The 13,962-nt window shown below is 44.8% G+C and overlaps 1 protein-coding gene across 2 annotated transcripts in view; it reads right to left on the reverse strand.

The window, feature by feature from the left end:
* Nucleotides 1–8,369, reverse strand: part of LOC144694831 (lysyl oxidase homolog 2-like) — a 71,348-nt gene extending 62,979 nt beyond the window's left edge. Inside the window, exon 1 of one of the 2 annotated variants that reach the window (XM_078565450.1) lies at nucleotides 8,231–8,369. The gene's annotated coding sequence lies outside the window, so the exon portion shown is untranslated. Of the gene's footprint in view, nucleotides 1–7,416; nucleotides 7,625–8,230 lie in introns of those variants that run through there. The other variant, XM_078565451.1, reaches the window with a different exon arrangement.
* Nucleotides 8,370–13,962: the final 5,593 nt, after the last annotated feature.

Genomic DNA, 13,962 nt, shown 5'->3' on the forward strand with positions numbered 1-13,962 from the left:
TTCTGTATTCCCCACAAGTGGGAACATCTTCTTGACCCTATCAAACCCCTTCATAGTTTCTCAGACCACCCCTAAGAGGAAAGAGCACCAGCCTGTTCAAAACAAAAATAAAAATACCTGGAAAAACTCAGCAGGTCTGGCAGCATCTGCGGAGAGGAACACAGTTAACGTTTCGAGTCCATATGACTCTTCAACAGAACTAAGGAAAAATAGAAAAGAGGTGAAATATAAGCTGGTTTAAGGGGGGGTGGGACAAATAGAGCTGGATAGAGGGCCAGTGATAGGTGGAGATTTCCAAAATATGTCATAGACAAAAGGACAAGGAGGTGTTGAAGGTGGTGATATTATCTAAGAAATGTGCTAATAGGTGACATTAAGGATAGAAAGCAGGACGAGCAAGGTACAGATCGCCCTAGTGGGGGTGGGGTGGGGGGAAGGAATCGAAATAGGCTAAAAGGTAGAGATAAAACAATGGATGGAAATAATTTAAAAATAATGGAAATAGGTGGGAAAAGAAAAATCTATATAAATTATTGGAAAAAAAAGGGGGAGGATTGGAAAGGGGGTGGGGATGGAGGAGAGAGTTCATGATCTAAAGTTGTTGAACTCAATATTCAGTCCAGAAGGCTGTAAAGTGCCTAGTCTGAAGATGAGGTGCTGTTCCTCCAGTTTGCATTGAGCTTCACTGGAACATTGCAGCAGGCCAAGGACGGACATGTGGGCATGAGAGCAGGGTGGAGTGTTGAAATGGCAAGCGACAGGGAGGTCTGGGTCATGCTTGCGGACAGACCGAAGGTGTTCCACAAAGCGGTCACAAAGTCTGCTTTTGGTCTCTCCAATGTAGAGGAAACTGCTACAATCTATCCAGCTCTACTTGTCCTACCCACCCCTTAAACCAGCTTATATTTCACCTCTCTTCTATTTTTCCTTAGTTCTGTTGAAGAGTCATACGGACTCGAAACGTTAACTGTGTTCCTCTCCGCAGATGCTGTCAGACCTGCTGAGTCTTTCCAGATATTTTTATTTTTGTTTTGGATTTCCAGCATCCGCAGTTTTTTGCTTTTAACAGCCTGTTCAACCTTGCCTGATAGTTAGAACCTCTCAGTTCCGGTTTTATCCTTACAGATTCTTCTTCCATCTTCTCCTGCACTTCGGTCTTTTCTGTAATCTTTAAACTGCAAAAGTACACAGTGCTCCAAGTGTGACTCACCCAGGCTTAATACAAATTTCAAATAACTTGCCTGTTTTTCCAATTCCATTCCTCTCATACTGGATCATTAGCTCAAGGGTAAACATTTGCAGGGCTGCAGGGAAAAGGCAGGAGAATGGTATGATTCACAATGAGAGGTTCTGGTGGAAGAATTAATCCAGGCTGGTCTTTTGCTTCAAGTTGGTTTATTTTCAAGACAACTCCTCAGTGTTACTGACTTCCAAGTAGCTTCCACATAAAGTGTTCCAGCTGTATCTTTTTATTCTATTTCGATGGGATCAATGCCCATCACTTGTTAACTTATATATATATTCTCTCTCTTCTCTGACATTTCTTTTATGCTGGCTCGGTCTATTCTTAGTCTTTTCTCAGTGACACTTTTTGTGGAATGAATGTTGTCCCAAAGAGACTGGTTTATTAACATAACATTCTATGGGCAAACTTTTCTCACATGCCTCTTACCCAATATACTGACAGAAATTTTATATAAGTAGACCCCATATTTAATGCTTCTACTAAGGCTATCGCTTCAGCAGCTAAGGTGCTTTTCACTACCCTTTTTATTTTCTTGGCCTCCCAAGCCAGTGGGCAACATTTATCATTGTTTCCCACCAAGAACATGATAAACCTTCCTGTGCTAGGGAACCCATCTGGAAGATTGGCATGTGAAGCATCGCTAAAAATGACCAACCTCATATCTTCTGTTATCACCCAAGGCTGGAAACTTGAGCACACATCTCTCAGAATTTAATATTTTTAAGTATTTTATTTGCTCTCATAACATGCTCAGCTATAGCATGTTTCATCGCGATACTCAGCTCCAACACATCATAATTAGCGTCCGGCCTAATTTGAGTGCACAACCAGTTCAAATGCCCAATCAGGCTTCTCAACTGTTCCGTTTCTCCCTTGGTAGCAGGATCCTCTTTTTGTGAGGATCAACCACGAGTTATTGGGATATGATTAACATTTTCTAGATAAGATGGTTGATTCAATGTCACTCCTAACTTGCTCTGCTTAATATCTAAACCTATGCATTTAAAGGCCCCTAAAGCCTGCCTTCTGACCTGGAACTCCTTCTTGATCTTCTCGATTACCCATTGTTCAAATTCTACAAAGCCTCCCCACATGAAATCATCAATGTACATGATAAAGATTCCAGCTAGTTTCTCCTTATGGTGCCAGTAGAACATCGCGGGGTCTGCCTTTATCTGAATACAACCTGTTTTCAACAGGACAGACTCACGGAAAAATACCAAACTCTTGATGCATCATTCAACCCATAAACACACTTGTGCAACTTCCATAGCTTTCCTTCTACATCCCCGGTTTCTTTGGGTGGTTTAAAAAAAATTCCCCTTTGAAACTTCTCCCCCTGTAAATATACAGCCTTTTTCGATTTGCACTCCCAGGAACAGGATGCCAAAACAGCTAAAAAAAATCTTCAAACTCACTTTCCCCGCAGTAGGCGAGTCCACTCTGACATCCTGATCTCTTGGTCTCCCTTCAAAGCCTCGGGCTACTAATCTCGCTTTGGCCTTATATGTGCCATCTGGGAGTAATTTTTCTGTACATGTCCATCTGTGAGAAAAAGCTGGCTGTTCTCTGTCAGGTATTTCAGAATATACCCCAAATTCCTTCCAACTTTCGAACTCTTTCCTTTATCAGCTTACTTTCCAATTTATTAGCAGGTACTAGAATCTCTCAGTCATAAGGACTTCCGCTTCTATTGAGATTGCTAGCTTGCTCTCTAGTCCTCCTTGTTAAGCTATGGCCTCTTCTCACATTCCTCTCTCTTTCTGGACTGCCACTAATATGATCATTCTCCATGCGAGCAGAACTCCGTTCGCAAGTCCCTGATTTTTTCCTATGGTCACGACCACTTTCTGGCCCACAGTCAGAACTCATACTGCACTTTCTGGTTTCCACATCTTCACCTTGACCTGCCAATCGTTAAGTCTTGTCTCCTGTCCTTCATTCTGCACATTTAGCCAATGTTTGTATTTACCAATGGCCTTTCTTGCTCGCCCTATGATAGTGGCATCCCTCCAGGCATTGGTCCCTTCTGGCATGTATGTTACCTTTGTTCTTACTTTGGGTAGTTGCCCTTTTGGACAAATAGCATTGTCCTGTACCTCAGTATTACTTTGTTCATAGTCAGTCAACCCTGTAACTGCCGTCGTCTGCTCCTCATAACTACCCGGTGTATGTGTATGTGAAGTGCATGGCGTCTTCTCGCATTCTATGTCCTGTACAGGTATAGTCAGTGCCAATTAACCATGAAGAATGTTCACTAACAGTTTGATTGCCGTGTTGCACAATTACTGCTTTCCCATCACTCCATGCTGCCTTGCCAGGTCCTTTCCATTCTTTCTGGCCTTCCCTTTTATAATACACCATGTCTCCTTGTCTAAACTGTATTCCTGATGGTCTTATTCAATGCCGTAGGGCTCTCCGAATTTTCTCCGAAACTTCAGCTTTAATGAAAGCTTTTCAGCCCACATGCAAAGCATTCAGATGAGCAGAAAAGGTGGAGCTAATGCTGGTCCCTTCTAGAGCAGGGGAGCATCTGACAACACTGAAGGTAACTTCAGATTTCTTCCGTACACCAGCTGGTAGGGATTGTATCCCTCAACCATTTGCAGAGAATTCTTTGCGTGCACCACCTATGTTAGCGCCGTTTGGAATTTACAAGCTGGTTGATCAGCTAATATTTTATTAAACATGTCATCTATTACCGCATGGTTTCTTTCACAAAGACCATTGCTAAACGCGCTCTCAGCTGCAGCATGCATAACTATAGTGTTTAAATTTTCACACATATCTTGAAATTCCTCATCAGCAAATTCCCCAACATTATTTGTGAGGAACTTTGTTGGTGTTCCTAATCCTGTTCCTACCCATTTCTCTATGACCTTATCCACAATGGTCCTTTTGTCTTTACTGTGTATCACAGTGGATAGGCTAAATCTGGTTGCCATATCTATGAAGTGTAGTAAAAAAATACCTCTATCCTTGACCCAAACTTTCAAGTCCATTGCCATTGCATCGTTAAACTCCCTGGCTCGAGGCAAGCCTCACAACAGGGTTCGTGGTGTCTTGTGATATTTAAGGCAAATTTCACACTGAGCAGTGATTTGTTCAATAAGATCATCATATCCTTTATCGACCACTCCTGCATCTCAAAGTAGAGTCTTCAGTTTCTGTGGCGCCAAATGTGCAAACTGGCTACGTAATTTCCAAATGATCTTTTTATCCACCAAATTCTTATTCCCATTAGTTAACAAAACTTCATAAACTTTTTGATGAGAAATCTCTGGCTTCCTTAGAGGCAAGCAGTAATGGCCTGACCGAGTAAAATGTAGATCCAAACACAACTGCTCTATCATTCTTCATATCTAGCGTCATCTGAGCCGCCTTCATCACAGATTGACTCAACAATAGCGGTATCAGTACTGATAAATAGATTGATCCCTGCTATCTTACAAGGGAGGACAACCTGTTTGGGGAATGTTAATGTACTGTCATCTCTGAACCTGAAGCAGGTAGAGCTTTCATACTCCTTGACCTTCCGCTGGTCTGCCTCATTGAGAGGATCCAGATAACAGTCAAACCAGTCCATGCCACACACGGTAGAAGTGCAACCACTGCCCAGAACTGCACAGTTGAAGGAATCTACCATCAAAATACTCATCACCGGTTTAAAACTCAGTGATCAATACAATTCCGATCAATACAATCCCATCATGGCAGTCACCATCATCATTTTCAGTTTCAGATGAATCCATCTTGTGGGTCACTTCAAAAACACGATTCCCTCACTGTGGGCAGCTCATCACGTCATGATACTGGGAATCACACTGAAAACACCGATTAACCATTCCCTGTGCATTTTTTTGGGTTTAAACACCTACGGTCACCATCCCAGACACTGCTTTTTGTCCCAACTCTCAAATTGGCTCGGGTTACGACCATTTTCAGATCTCTTGTCATTAACCCCATCTTTGTATTGGAATCTTCATTTAATATTTGGTCGACCTCGAAATTCAACCACCATTGAATCTTCGATCCTTGGTTTCACAGCATAATTGTTTGCATTTCCTAAGAAGGTGACAGGGAATGACTGTTCCCCCAGAAATGTTTTCAGGGCAGCAGCCACTTGATCCAGGAGAGGTTCTTTCCCCTGGAATTGAACCCCTGTTAGTACTAAAAAACTATCAATGTGAGAAATACAAGCACTCCAGTAATTTAAATGCCAATACTGATTCTGGAATTTCAAATTCAAATCTCTGTAGTCTCCTGTACCATTTATCAAAATCCATGATACATTCTTCCGTGGACTGGTCATCTGATTTCCTAAACCTAGCAAAGATCGTCCAAGCTTCATACGCTGCCGATAACTCATCCTTTTTGTAGAACTTATCAAAAATTGTAACAGAAGGTTCAATCCTTCTTCATGATCCAAATCACCCACTTTCCACTCTGAAAATACCTTACTCCTTATCTTACATTCGGCTGGTAATGATAACGCCAAAGCCATGCCTTGCTTCTTCCGGGGTATGGAAGTAACCCAGGTCCACATTTGAACTTCAGCCTTCCATTGCTGATAAAGTTCAGAGTCAGAAGAAATTGGTGGATAGTCAAAGCTTGCGATTTTGCACCATCCTTCCACCATTTCGTAACTTAGATTGTCAGCAACTTCTTTTCCCTCAGAGGACTGAGGCAGAAATCTTCATATACAGCAATCAATCAGCAAAGCTTAAAGTTCATCCTCTGCTACCATGTTACTCACAATAAGAGGTTGTGGTGGAAGAATTAGTCCAGGCTGGTCTTTTGGTTCAAGCTAATTTATTTTCAAGGCAACTTCTCAGTGCTACTGACTTCCAAGTAGCGCCCACACAAAGTATTCCAGCTGTATATTTTTATTCTATTTAATGGGATCATCAATGCCCAAAATCTGTTTAACTAGCAATTGGTTTTAACAAGGTGATTGCCATATTAACAAATGGGACTTAGCTGAGTTGCTCTTGCAGAGTGCCAGCAACAGACAAGATGGGCTGAATGGCCTCCTTTTGTGCTGTAATCATTCTATGAATGCAGTATTGAATGTATTGGCTCCATGCTACCTCACTTGGGGATTGAACCCGAGTTTGGTATGCAGGAATTCTTGGCATACATTGATCTTCCACCTCTGGCTCTCAATGCAGCCCCTACTCATGAAGCAGGAATGGGATTGTCTGACCAATCTCAGTTCACAAATACATCTGTAATTCTGCACCAGTTTGATTCTGTTCAGGGAACAGTTTGCTTTGGGGGAAAAGAGGGGCAGGCGGCATATTCCAGAGGCAGGGATTATGAGATGGAATCTAGGAAAGCTTCCTCCAGTTCTGTCCCAATCTGGTTACATCCACTAGTTCCACAGTTAAGACTCACCAGTGAAACACAGCAAATAGGAACAACATAACCTGTAATTTAAGAACGAGTGAGGAGAGTTTTGGGTTCCTGTTCTCAATTGTCTCAGCTATTTCTAAAGCCTGCCAATTGTGCTACTGTTCAATATGAGCTGGTCGAGAGAATGGAGGCATGTTTGTGATGCTTCCACATTCCTGAGTATTGAATTGGTGAATCACCAAACTTCAAAGTAAGAAATTCCATTTATACCACGCTTGTTGCAATCTCGCCACATCTCAAAGCACTTGACAGCCAATGAAGTACAGTCATGGAAGAAAGACGGAAGGCAGTTTTGTGCAGAGCAAGATCCCACAAACAGCAATGAGGGAAATGACCAGAGCATGTTTTTTCGTGTTTTTAAGGTGAGGGTACTTCTCCTCTTCAAAGTTGTGCATTGGCACCTTTTCAACCCATCCCCTCTGACAGTGCAACACTCCCTCAGCACCACACTGGGACTGTCAGCCTGCGGTTGTGTGCTCAAGCCTCCAGAGTGGCACTTATACCCGGAATCTTCCAACTCCGAGGCGAGAGGGCTACGAACTCAGCCGTGGCCGACATAGAGCGAGAAAATCCATCCAAATGACTGGTATTCAAAGGATGATTATCCCCTCCATTCTCCCAGGTTCCGGAAACCCTGTGTCAGGAATGAACAGATTCCCACTGTTTCAGCTTCGAAGATCAGGAAACCTGACAAGTGGAGGCAAAGCAAGGGGCAGTGGGATGATCTCTGTCCCTGGATGAGTTAGTGAATGTACCTGCAACTCTGAGCAAATGTGTGCAGTTCAGCATCAAGATCCAAGACTTGTATTGCCGAAACAATGCTTAAAAGACTCGGATTAACTGTTTATTGTTCAACTCTTTGCTCTTACATCGACTGAACAGCACAGAAACAGGCCATTCGGCCCATGCCGGCCTTTCTCCTCCACCCGCTCAACATAGCCTTCTGATCCTTTCTCCCCTGAGACGCGTCTGGGCTCTTGACCCCCACCCCACCCCCAACCACTCCTGGTGGGAGTGGATTCCGCATTCTCATCACGCTCTGGGGAAAGCCATTTCTCCTCAATCCCTTCTCAGATTCAATCCCGTCTCTTCCCTCCCCGTCCTTTGTTGCTGTAACCCGATCTCCGGTTCAAAGAAGTGTCGTGAGCAGCCAAGAAGAAAGACAAATCAAGTCTCGAACTTCTGTCCTCCCCCCACCCCAACCCGTAATCCCTGGGCTGAGAACTCGAGTACAAGTAAAAGTTTAAAAAGGTACTGGGACAAAAGTAGCTGGGCAGAGTAACCAGCTGAGCTGTCAGGCAGGACAGAACTGCAGCAGCAATGTACACACACTCAAACAAGACTCCATTCCACGAGGAATCTCACAAAAGATAACCAACTCTTGCAACACCAAAGCCCCTTTTCACTCAGAACCGTTGCACTGTCAAAATAGTGACAAGATGCAGGATAGGACGGCTAACTGCTGTTAAGCAACAGCCCAGGGTGGGGCGAGGAAAAGTTTCAGGTAGAGGAGTAACTTCATGAAAGTTGGGACAATTGATTTCCACAGAACCTCTGCTCTGCACTTACCAAGATGTTGGATCCTGCTATTCCTGCTAATGTGGGGAATGGATCCCGCTTCAGTTCCCTGGCCGCCGCCTCTCCAATCCCACAGACTGTCACTGTTCAATTTCTTCAGCCCCCAACTTGCAGCGGCTGGATCTTGCCGTGCCACTTGTCACTTTCACCCGCCCTCCTGCCGGAGCCCATTGGTGCACAAGACCATGATGTCATGGTTTGAGCAGCAACAGCCAATCAGCAAAGGGATTCCCTCAATCCAAAAAAAAAGTATCCTGTTGTGATTTGTTCACACGGCAGGAGAAGGGGGCGGGGGGGGGCAGACAGACTGGGGGCTTGGTGTTGAACGAGTTAAACCCCATCACAAACACACACCTCACATTCTTTCAGCTTTTGTTCCCAGAAAGAAAAGGAACAAAGACAAACCATTCAGCCAACAAGACCCTCTTTCAGCCCTTGCCTGAACTAAATCCACTCCCCACCCCCCAACCTTCTGACCACATCTCCCTGTCTCTCACAGTGAACAGGCGCTTCAGCATCACTGTCCAGCCCTCTGCTGATCAGCCTCTGTATGAAATGGTTTCTGTCTGCATTCCGTATTCCTGTACTCGGAGCTGCCACCCCCTCTAGGATTGGCCTGCAGACTCCAGCAACTGAAGACACTGCCGCTTGCAACCCGGGAGAAAATAAATTATAGGGACATGAAGAATGATTTTTTTTTTTGGAATTTCCTTTGCACGTTTCTCTTTGCCAGATGTAAAAATATTGAAAATCGGTGGGGGGGAAGAAAGGCTGTTTGGCTGACAGTCCAGCTCCATCCAATGAGTCATTTATAAGCAAAATACTGTGGATGCTGGAAATCTGAAATAAAAACAGAAAATGATGGAAAAACTCAGCAGGCCTGACTGCATCTGGGGAGAGAGAAACGTTTCGAGTTGGTATGAGCTGGGTAATGAGTCTTTTTGCTTTCCAATTGGTGCAGGAAGGCAGTATGTCACAAGGATGGATGTGTTGGCCGACTCATACCTGGAGTGTGGGGGCAAGGTGTGTGATGAAACCTCCAGGAATACATTTAGCCACGGTTGGCAACCCTAACAGTACTTCCAGTCTCCAAACATTCGCCTCTGTTAATGCGACAGCTTCTCGTGTTGGTGATACCAGCAAATAATGAGTGACACAGCAGGTCAGCACGATTCCCCACAAAAACCACGAACAGGAATGGGGGGAAAGGCTGGAGGCAAAAGCACCTTCTAAACTGCTGCCAGTCACACAAGGCAATGGGAATGGAATTGTTGACTAAGCAATCAGTGTCAGTAAGTGGAATCGAGCCCAACAGCAGCTGAGAAGATCCCCCAGAGGTGGTGAGCTTTGGGAAACACAGCTCCAAAGTCATGCTCCCTTGAAGCTGCATGGGTGCACAGTCATGCAGCAGTCAGTGCAGCCAACAGGCAGAGGCCGTGCAATGTTCCCTTTCAGATGTTTCCGTGCACTCTCTGAAACATGCCTCACAGTGCCAAAGGGTATGCACACCAAATATAAAATGAAAGCAGAATGAGGTCCAGGAATGAGGAATTTCAGTTATGAAGAAAGATCGAACAAGTTGGGACTGTTTTCCTTGTAAAAATGAAGGCTGAGAGGAGATTTGTTAGAGGTATTCTAAAGCATGAGGAGTCTGGACAGAGTAGACAGGGAGAAACTGTTCCCACTCGTGAAAGGATCGAGAACGAGAGGGCATTGATTTAAAGTAATTGGCCAAAGAAGCAAAAGTTGACATGAGGAAAATCTTTTTCACGCAGTGAATGGTTAAGGTCTGGAATGCACTGTCTGAGAGTGTGGTGGAGGCAGGTTTAAATGAAGCATTCAAAAGGGAATTAGACTGTTATCTGATAAGGAAGAATGTGCAGGGTTACGGGGAGAAGGTGGGGGAGCGGCACGAAGTGAATTGCTCATTCAGAGAGCTAGTGCAGACACAATGGGCCAAATGGCCTCCTTCTGCGCTGGAACACTTCTGTGATCCCAAATCACCTGTTCCTCACAAAATGCTATACTTAGCACATGTCATGTCTCAAGGTGCTTAGATATTGTAATGAAATGGAGAATCAATCACGTCAATATTCAAAGTAAGGGCAAGAATTGACCAGCAGCCCCCTCAAGTCCATCATTACCAGAAAACGATGAAGCCTCAGTCATTGGTCTCACATTCCCAAACCGTTCCTCCCCTGAGAGCAAAGAAAGCCTGCATCCAATTCAGGACAAGCTCTGAGAAGCCTCTCTCCAGCTCTTTGAGGATCCAGGAGATGGTGACTTCCTCATCACAATTGCAACAAAGGAACAACATACTTCTTGGAGCTGGCAAAGTCTCCTTGTCTCAGCCACGAACACTCTGAAAGAGCCTGTCCCAGTGACTGAAAAGTAGTAAAAGCTAGCTGGAGGAAAGCAGTGTGATCACTGCAGATTCTTTGGTTAGTACACAGCAGCAGAATAACATGCTATCAAGTTCACAAATACAGAGTAACAAACGCATTGATTCAGAAGCCCCGGTGTAAACACTGTCCATTATGGTTCCCCTCAGATAGTCGGAGAGAACTTCCCCCCCTGAACATCCCCCACTCCACCAAGCTCTCATCACCATAACAGTTCTCCAGGTCTTTGAGAAGCTCTGCTGTACACAGACCGAATCAGGGATATGCTTCATTCCTCAGCCATATGGATACGGAAGGTTTCTGGATCCAACTCCAATCTGTGTCATGAGGCTGCAAGGGCCTGAGCTCTCCAGGTTTAGGGAAGTAACTATCAGCCGGCTTCTTTAACCCCAACCCCACTGAGTGTTAATGCAGCCTCTGGTAGCAGTGCAAGAATGTGTTTGTGTGTGGGGTGGGGGGCATTGGGTCATGGCAACAATTTATATTTATATAGCGCCTTTAACATAATAAAGTGTCCCAAGGCCCTTCGCAGGAGTGATTATCAAAGCTTGACCCTGAGCCACATCAGGAGATTAGGTCGTGACCAAAGGCTTGGGCAAAAGAGGTTGGTTTTATGGAGGGTCTTAAAGGAAGAGCGCAAGAAATAGGAGGAGTGGGCTATACGGCCCATCGAGGCTGCTCCGCCATTCAATATGATCATGGCTGATCTTAGGCTTCAATTCCATTTTCCCAAGAGAGAGGTAGGGAGGCAGAGAGGTGCAGGGAGGGAATTCCAGAGCTTGGGGCCGAGGCAACTGATGGGACGGCCACCACTAGTGGAGCAATTAAAATTGGGGATGCTCAGGAGGCCAGAAATAGAGAAGGGCAGAAATCTGAGAGTGTTGTGGGTCTGGAGGAGATTACAGAGATTACAGGGAGGGGAGAGGTCCTGGAGGGATTTGAAAACAAGGATGAGAATTTTCAAATCAAGGCGTTGCTTGACCGGGAGCCAGTGTAGGTCAGTGAGCACAGGGGTGATAGGGAAAAGGAACTTGATGCAAGTTTTGGATGAACTCTAGTTTGTGTCAGGTGCAAGATGGGAGACCAGCCAGAAAAGCATCAGAATAGTCTGGACTGGACTTGACTGTCACAATAACACTCAATTTCAAATCTCAGGCACATTGCTTTCTTAGTTCGCTCTGTGTTTGTTTTACACTAAGTTTATCAACAGAATTAGTGTGGCTTCATATTTTCCACTCCGGACCTGGCAAGGTCACTGACACTGGTGTTTCCAAGGAGAAACTGTCTCGTTGTAACTCAACTGTCCTCAATCCCAAGATCAGCCATACTGCTAAAAACAGTGGGAACACACTAAGGTTATAGTTTCAAGCTCCACTCCAGAGGCTTAGGCACATAATCAAGGATGACAGAGTACTACACTGCCATCTTTCTGATGAGATGCTAAACTGTTCATCTATATGCAGAAGATCCAAGATTTATCCCTCAACCAATGTGCTTAAAGAGATCATCTTAATACAGTTTGTGGGAGCTTGCTTTGTAGGATTGGATGCTGCATTTTCCATACCACAACAGTCCCTTTATTTAACAAGTACTTCATTGACTATAAAGCATGTTGGGATGTTCTGAGGTTGAGAGAGTTGCTGTAGAAGTCCACATCTTTTCTTATTCCTATCCACAAGGCCTTGTCAACACAATTAGTGCAGCTTCATATTTTCCACTCTGGATCTGGCAAGGTCACAGACACTGGTGTTTCCAAGGAGAAACTCTCTCGCTGTAACTCAACTGTCCTCAATCCCAAGGTCAACCATACTGCTAGGAACAGTGGGAACACACTAAGGTCCCTTGTCCTGGATATTTACAGTTTGCATCCTGACAGTGAGGATCTATCTTAAAATTGTCTTGCCCACATCCTGAATGTCAAAAGCACGAATGGTCTGCACATTTGCTTTTGGACACTCTGGAGGAAGTACAAGTGGGTTTTATTGACAGAAGCCAAGACTGGCACTGCCCACTAGCTCCTTTAGCTGTGCTAAACAGGTATGCTTCATGTTGCAATGGGTCACAGTCCATCACTGCACTGTGATGAAGCAAGGTAGCTATAAGCTATTGTCCATCTACCTGTCCCATCGAAAGCACATCCAATGGGCTCAGGCACTCAACATCCTCACCCACTGAGCATCTCAGCCTCTCAAGGACCTGAAACAATTCAAGAAGATCGCTGAAAGGATCTGGAGGACAGAATATGTCAACAGTGAGGCTCACACTGTTGCTGCTGACCAAGATCCCTGTATCTAGCTGAGCATTCTCAAATACTGAAAATAGCAGGCAGACTTGAGGGGACCCATTTTAAAGGAATTGACACTGAGCATTGGTTTCAAATTATATGTTCCACAAAACTGAAAACAAGCCATTTGGCCCAACTGGTTCATACTGGTGTTTATGCTCCACACAAGCTCCCTCCCACCCTCCTTTATCTGATTTGTCAGCATATCTTGCTATTCCTTTCTCCTACATTTGTTTATCTGGCTTTCCCTTTGCCTCAACCACTCCCTGTAGTAGTGAGTCCCATACTCTCACTTCTCTCTGGGTAAAAACATTTTTCCTGAATTCCTGATAGTCACTTATAAATCCTATCTTACATTAATGACACTTCCACAAGTGGAAACATCCTCTCTCTGTCTTCCCCATCGAACTTCAGAATCCCCAAATTCTCTTTGCAATCTCAGTCCCAAACCCAGAGATGCCAGTCAGTAGTCCTGGAGGCACTCCCCATCCCGCCCACCTTCCCTGCTCACAAACTCAAATCAATATGTCAGGGTTACGCTCACCACAACTTCAAGAGGCCTATGACCTTTGAGAATAACCTCACCATTAAAGACAATGTGAGAAGAATAGCACACTGTCACACTCCTTCGACAGCACCTTCCAAACCCATGTCCGCTACCACCTAGAAGGACAAGGACAGCAAATGCATGGGGACACCATCACATCCAAGTTCCCCTCCAAGCCACACATCATCCTGACTTGGAAGTATATCACCATTCCTTCACTGTCGCTGGGTCAAAATCCTGGAACTCCCTCCCTAACAGCACTGTGGGTGTACCTACAACACATGGACTGCAGCGGTTCAAGAGGGCAGCTCACCACCAACTTCTCAAGGGCAACTAGGGATGGGCAATAAGTGCTGGCCCAACCAGTGATGCCCACACCCTATGAATGACATTAAAGAAAACGCACGGGAGAATGCACACTGGCAAGCATGAAAGACCAGGCACTTCCTACACCCCATTAATTCTGTTAATGGTCTTTAGTTCAGAGCGG

The sequence above is a fragment of the Cetorhinus maximus genome, chromosome 20 (assembly GCF_964194155.1).
Source record: "Cetorhinus maximus chromosome 20, sCetMax3.hap1.1, whole genome shotgun sequence".
Taxonomy (NCBI): Eukaryota; Metazoa; Chordata; class Chondrichthyes; order Lamniformes; family Cetorhinidae; genus Cetorhinus; species Cetorhinus maximus.